Below are 7532 nucleotides of genomic sequence, written 5' to 3' on the forward strand. Positions count from 1 at the left end.
CCCATGTAATTTACCTCTGCTATTGCAGGGTTCTCAGGATCATAAACTTCTTCTTCAGAAGATGCCTCTTTAGTACTGTTGGATGCATTTTGCCATCCATTCAGACTTTGAGAAATCATGTTGACTTGCTGAGTCAACACTTTGTTTTGAGCCAATATGGCATTCAGAGCATCAATTTCAAGAACTCCCTTCTTTTGAGGCGTTCCATTATTCACAGAATTCCTCTCAGAAGTGTACATGAATTGATTATTTGCAACCATGTCAATGAGTTCTTGAGCTTCTGCAGGCATTTTCTTTAGGTGAATGGATCCACATGCAGAATGGTCCAGTGACATCTTAGAGAACTCAGACAGAGCATAATAGAATATATCCAGAATGGTCCATTCTGAAAGCATGTCAGGAGGACACCTTTTGGTCATCTGTTTGTATCTTTCCCAAGCTTCATAGAGGGATTCACCATCTTTTTGCTTGAATGTCTGAACATCCACTCTAAGCTTGCTCAGCTTTTGAGGAGGAAAGAACTTAGCCAAGAAGGTCGTGACCAGCTTATCCCAGGAGGCCAGGCTATCCTTAGGTTGTGAGTCCAACCATATTCTAGCTTTGTCTCTTACAACAAAAGGGAAAAGCATGAGCCTGTAGACTTCAGGATTTATTCCATTCGTCTTTATAGTCTCACAGATCTGCAAGAATTCAGTTAAGAACTGATAGGGATCTTCTGATGGAAGTCCATGGAACTTGCAGTTTTGTTGCATTAGAGCAACAAGCTGAGGTTTCAGCTCAAAATTGGTTGCCCCAATGCCAAGGATGGAGATGCTCCTTCCATCAAACTTGGAAGTGGGTGTAGAATAATCACCAAGCATCCTCCTTGCATTATTATTATTATTTTCAGCTGCCATCTCCTCTTCTTTTTTGAAAATTCCTGTCAGGTGCTCACTGGTTTGTTGTAATTTGGCTTCTCTTAATTTCCTTTTCAGCGTCCTTTCAGGTTTTGGATCTGCTTCAACAAGGATGTCCTTGTCCTTGCTCTTGCTTATATGAAAAAGGAGGGAACAGAAAATAATAATAGGGATCCTCTTTACCACAGTATAGAGATTCCCTTTTGTTAGTAGAAGAAAAGATGGATAAGAGTGAAGGAGAGAAGAATTCGAACTCAGAGGAGAAGAGGGGGTTCGAATTTGAGGTGAGGAGAAGTGTTAGTAGATGAATGAATAAATAGAATGAGAAGAGAGAGAGATGGAATTCGAAAATAATAAATTAAAATTGAAGTTAAATTTCGAAAATAAAATTAAAATTTTTAAAAATAAAATTCGAAGGTAAAATTTAAATTAAATTAAAATTAAAACAATTAGTTAATTAAAATTGAATTTTGAAAAAGAGGGAGATAATTTTCGAAAATTAGAGAGAGAAAGTTAGTTAGATGGTTTTGAAAAAGATAAGAAACAAACAAAAAGTTAGTTAGTTGATTTAAAAAGATTTTGAAAATCAAATTTTTAAAAGATAAAAAGATAAGAAGTTAGAAAAGATATTTTAAAATCAAATTTTGAAAAAGATAAAATTTTGAAAGAGATATGATTAAAAGATATTTTTGAAAAAGATATGATTGAAATTAGTTCTGAAAAAGATTTGATTTTTAAAATCACAATTAATGACTTGATTCACAAGAAATCACAAGATATGATTCTAGAATTTAAAGTTTGAATCTTTCTTGACAAGCAAGTAACAAACTTGAAATTTTTGAATCAAAATATTAATTGATGATGATATTTTCAAAATTATGTAGTAAGATTAAGAAAAAGATTTTTGAGAAATATTTTTTAAATTTTCGAAAATAATTAAGAAAAATGAAAAAGATATGATTTTTGAAAAATATTTTGAAAAAGATAGGATTTTTTTTTTTAAATTGAAAATTTGGTTTGATTCATAAGAAACAACTAATTTTAAAAATTTTTGAAAAGGTCAATCCAAATTTTCGAAATTTTGAGAGAAAAAAGGAAAAGATATTTTTTTGATTTTTGAATTTTTAATGATGAAAGAGAAAAACACGATTATGACCCAAAACATGAAAATTTTGGATCAAAACCAATGATGCATGCAAGAACACTATGAATGTCAAGATGAACACCAAGAACACTTTGAAGATCAAGATGAACATCAAGACTTTATTTTTGGAAATTTTCAATGCAAAGAAAACATGCAAGACACTAAACTTAGAAATTTGCAATGCTTAGACGATAGAATACAAAAATGCATATGAAAAACAACAAAAGACACATAACAAGAAAACATAAAGATCAAACAAGAAGACTGGCCAAGAACAACTTGAAGATCATGAAGAACATATGATGAATTTCCGGAAATTCTTGAGAAACAATAACACATGCAAGACACCAAACTTAAAAATTGACACTAGACTCAAACAAGAAACACCAAAAATATTTTGATTTTATGAATTTGTAAATTTTTATGTAATTTTTCGAAAATTATTTTTTTGGAAAAACGAAAAAGAAAAATTTTTTGTATTTTTATATTTTTTTTGAAAATAAAAAAATAATATGCATAAAAATAAAATAAAATTACCTAATCTGAGCAACAAGATGAACCGTTAGTTGTCCAAACTCGAACAATCCCCGGCAACGGCGCCAAAAACTTGGTATGGAAAATCATGACCACTCATATTTGTATTTGTAAAATTATTTGCTCGTTCATTCCCTAGCAATGGCGCCAAAAACAGGTGCACAGAACCATGGTTCAAACATAACTTCACAACTTTGCACAACTAACCAGCAAGTGCACTGGGTCGTCCAAGTAATAAACCTTACGTGAGTAAGGGTCGATGCCACGGAGATTGTTGGTATGAAGCAAGCTATGGTCATCTTGTAGATCTCAGTCAGGCGGATTAAATTGGATATTGGTTATTGGAAATATAAATAGATAATTAATTAAATAATAAAAGGATAGAAATACTTATGTAGATTCATTGGTAGGAATAGCAAATAAGCGTATGGAGATACTGTATGGCCCTAGGACGTCTGCTTTCCTACTGCTTCAACCCAATCCTTCTTACTCCTTTCCATGGCAAGTTGTATGTAAGGTATCACCGTCGTCAATGGCTACTTTTCATCCTCTCTGGAAAATGGTCCTATGCGCTGTCACTGCATGGCTAATCGTCTGGAGGCATCACCCTTGTTGATGGCTACATCCCATCCTCTCAATAAAAAATATGCACACATGCTCTGTCACAGCATGGCTAGTCATCTGTCGGTTCTCGATCATACTGGAATAGGATTCTTCGTCCTTTTGCGTCTGTCACTAACGCCCAGCACTCGCGAGTTTGAAGCTCGTCACAGTCATTCGATCATCGGATCCTACTCGGAATACCACAGACAAGGTTTAGACTTTCTGGATCCTCATGAATGCCGCCATCAACTCTAGCTTATACCACGAAGATTCTGATTAAGGAATCCAAGAGATATGCACCCGGTCTAATGTAGAATGGAGGTGGTTGTCAGGCACGCGTTCATAGGTGAGAATGATGATGAGTGTCACGGATCACCACATTCATCAAGTTGTAGTGCAACGAATATCTTGGAATAAGAACAAGTTGAATTGAATAGAAGAGAATAGTAATTGCATTAATACTCGAGGTACAGTAGAGCTCCACACCTTAATCTATGGAGTGTAGAAACTCTACCGTTGACAATACATAAGTGATAAAGGTTCAGGCATGGCCGTGAGGCAAGCCCCCCTAGGCGTGATCAATAGTCTCCTAAGATGAATAATTGATTAAAACTGAGACTAAAGATGAAAATACAATAGTAAATAGTTCTATTTATACTAAACTAGTTACTAGGGTTTACAGAAGTAAGTCTAAGTGCAGAAATCCACTTCCGGGGACCACTTTGGTGTGTGATTGGGCTGAGCTATAGCTATCCACGTGCAGAGGCCATTTCTGGAGTTGAACGCCAGGTTTTAACCCATTTCTGGCGTTCAACTCTGGTTCTTGACGTTTTTCTGGCGTTTAACTCCAGACTGCAGCGTATAAGTGGCGTTGAGCGCCAGTTTGCGTCGTCAATTCTCGAACAAAGTATGGACTATTATATATTGCTGGAAAGCCCTGGATGTCTACTTTTCAATGCCGTTGAAAGCGCGCCATTGGATGTTCTGTAGCTCCAGAAAATCCACTTTGAGTGCAGAGAGGTCAGAATCCATCAGCATCAGCAGTCCCTTTGTCAGCCTTTCTTCAGAGTTTTGCTCAAGTCCCTCAATTTCAAGCAAAATTTGCCTGAAATCACAGAAAAACACACAAACTCATAGTAAAGTCCAGAAATGTGAATTTAGCATAAAAACCAATGAAAACATCCCTAAAAGTAACTAGATCCTACTAAAAACATACTAAAAACAATGCAAAAAAGTGTATAAATTATCCGCTCATCAATGCACCAACAACTTCAGCAACAAATGGAAATGATGGCCAAGAAAATTGATGGACTGTAAATTTCTGCAGTAAATACACAAGGCCAATCTCAAACCTCACATAGGTGGAAGCAATCTGAAGAAAGTTTTGGGACATTCAATTATGAGCAACAAAGCCCTGAGCATGTGCAATGCATAAATAACACTTCAAGTTCATTTCAACACAATTTTCATGATGATGCACCCAAGACACCCTGGAGGACTCATTCTAATTCAAGGCGGGGTGAGCATCAGAATCAAGGACAAAGGGACTTCAACTCTGGCAGCCTCAGCAACACAAACAGCGAAAGCCATTCATCCAATAATACTAACCAATTCAAAAACCCACAAAACACATACCACCAACCCCATAACAACTCACAAAACTACCAGAATAACTCTTCCACATCCACATTCCACCCACAAAATATTCCTGTAGATAATTCAAACAACCTTCAGCAACAACCATCTCACTTTACACAACCACAACCAAATCCAGACTCCCAAAGAATCTCTAGTCTAGAGATAATGATGGAGAAACTCATGAAAAATAAAGAGATGGCAAGACAATATCAGAAAGGAGCACGGAAGGATCAAGCCATAACAAGTAAAAACCAAGAAGCCTTAATCAAAAACCAAGAAGCTTCAATCAGAAATCTTGAGAGGCATATGGAATAAATGGCTAAACGAATTATAGAGATGGGTGAGAAGCAATTAAATGCATCCCCTATTGCTACTCAAGACCACCCAAGGGACAAAGGAAAAGCTACAAAGTGGGAGGAGTGCAAAGCAATCATAGTGGGAAGTGAGAAGACTAGGGAGAAGGAAGCCATCAATTAAGAAGAACACAACAGAGAAGTTCCACAAGAAGCGACAGAAGAGAGAAGTGAAGAGGAGAGAAAGACCAAGAATGCAAAAAGCTCAAAGAAAGATGAGGACATCCTTGAAACACAGCTATAGAAGAAGAAGGAAGGGGTGAAGCCAGATGTCCCCAAACTTCCGTACCCTCAGAGGTTCAAAAAAGAAAACGAGGATAAGCAATATTCAAAGTTCCTAGACATTTTCAAGACACTCAGCATCAATATTCCTTTCTTAGAAGCACTTGAACAGATGCCAGTGTATGCCAAATTTATGAAGGAAGTGCTGACAAAGAAAAAGTCCCTAAAAGAAGGACAAATTGTTGAGATGACAATGAAATGTAGTGCTATTCTCCAAAGAGAGTTGCCAGAAAAGAAAGATGATCCTGGGAGTTTTTATATACCTTGCACCATAGGAAACATAACAATTGGGAAGTCATTCTGTGATCATGGTGTAAGCAAAAACTTGATGCCTTTGTCTCTAATGAGAAAACTCCAAATTTTTGAGCTGAAATCCACACGAATACTTCTTTAAATGGCTGACAAGTCCATTCAGCAAGCACTTGGAGTTGTAGAGAATGTGCTGGTAAAAGTGGGGAAATTCCTTTTTCCAGCTGATTTTGTCATCTTGGATATGGAGGAAGACCCTACCACTCCCATCATCCTGGGGAGGCCTTTTCTAGCTACGAGCAGAGCATTGATAGATATTGAAAAGGCGAAATTGTTGCTAAGAGTGCATGATGAGAATCTAGCATTTCATGTCTTCAAGACTTTACATGAGCCCAATCAAGAAGAAGAATGCAAGAAGGACAAGGCCAGGGATCAAAGCTTGAAGGATGCATTCAATGAGTTAACTCCAAGACTTCTAAATCCATGCTTGAAAAAAGTAGAGATGGTGCAACAGACCAAAGAAATTAAGGAAGAATTATATCCAAAACCCTCAGATGAGAACCTCAACACCCCAGATAAAGAACCACCAAAGCATGAATTATCTTCTGAGAAAGAAAAGAAGAAGAGGCCAAAAGGGTGGAAAAACAAGAAAATCCCCACTGAAGGCTTCTCACCAGGGGATAAAGTGATGATAAAAACCCAACCAATGAAGGTGTGTCCACAATTATCTGAGTACTATACTGTGAATGGGATCCTTTCACTTGAACACCTAGAGATCATCAAAGAGGAGACCGGAAGGAAGTTCACAGTAAGAGGAGAAAAGCTAAGGCACTATGATTTTCAGCCTCCATGATCAAAGAACAAGATGTCAAGCTAGTGACAATAAAGAAGCGCTTGTTGGGAGGCAACCCAACCTGAGGTAGTTTTCTTTTCATAGCTATTTTGATAAAAAGGTCAATTAGCTTTATCTGTATTACAAGAAGCTAAGTTTGGTGTTGCACACCAAAATAATATAAGAGAGAATGAAGGATTCTAAGTTTGGTGTTCCACCAAAATCCTATCATAAAACACATTCTCACTTCCTGCACAAAGCTAGCTTCAAGCATTCAGATAAACTAGTTGACTATTCTGCTGTTTTCTAGTTATTAGTTTTATTGCTTTTGAAAAAGAAAAAAAAAAACAAAAAAAGAGATTTTGCATATAGCTAATTTGTTGCATAAGAAGCATTGGCAAGGAACTAAGTTTGGTGTTCACACACCAAAGTAAGTTCAAGAGCCCATAAATAAGTCTTTCAGATTAGCTGAATACCTAAAGGAGTTGAAAAGCAAGCAACATTTGAGGAGTATGCAGGAAAATAGCCAACAAATCAGGGAACATCTGCATTATGACTTACAAGGAACAAACAAAAGGAAGAATGAAAAGCTGCAACCCAACAGGTTGTATTTATACTTGATCCTTGTTGTTGTGTAATTATTTAATTCAAAGAGTCCTTTATGTCTGGCTGGAATGATCATTTAGTTACAAATGGAAGTACTTGCTGAAGAGAGCTATCTGCATAAATTCTGTTTGAATAATTATCTGCATAATAATTGTCATCATTCATCAACTTGAATACTCTGTTTTCTTTCCCTTGCTGTTTGAATAAAAGAAAGATGTTTGATCTAGAAAAGTAATTGTTCAATGTTGCAGAAGTGAGAATAAAAGTTAGTGGTGGTATATGTGTTTGATTTAATTGATAGCTCATAGAATAAATGTTGCAAAATGATTTGTTACTTGAAGCCTAAGCTAGTTTGCTGCTATGATCTCTCAACTATTGAAAATCCCTTGGAAATA

General features: G+C 36.4%; 1 non-coding gene across 1 annotated transcript; it reads left to right on the top strand.

Annotated features, from left to right (window-relative positions):
• The first annotated feature begins 389 nt into the window (after nt 1-389).
• LOC130958608 (small nucleolar RNA R71) lies at nt 390-497 on the top strand. Its single transcript, XR_009077721.1, has one exon. It is a non-coding gene; the product is annotated as a small nucleolar RNA R71 (small nucleolar RNA).
• Nucleotides 498-7532: the final 7035 nt, after the last annotated feature.

The sequence above is a fragment of the Arachis stenosperma genome, chromosome 10 (genome assembly GCF_014773155.1).
Source record: "Arachis stenosperma cultivar V10309 chromosome 10, arast.V10309.gnm1.PFL2, whole genome shotgun sequence".
Lineage (NCBI taxonomy): Eukaryota > Viridiplantae > Streptophyta > Magnoliopsida > Fabales > Fabaceae > Arachis > Arachis stenosperma.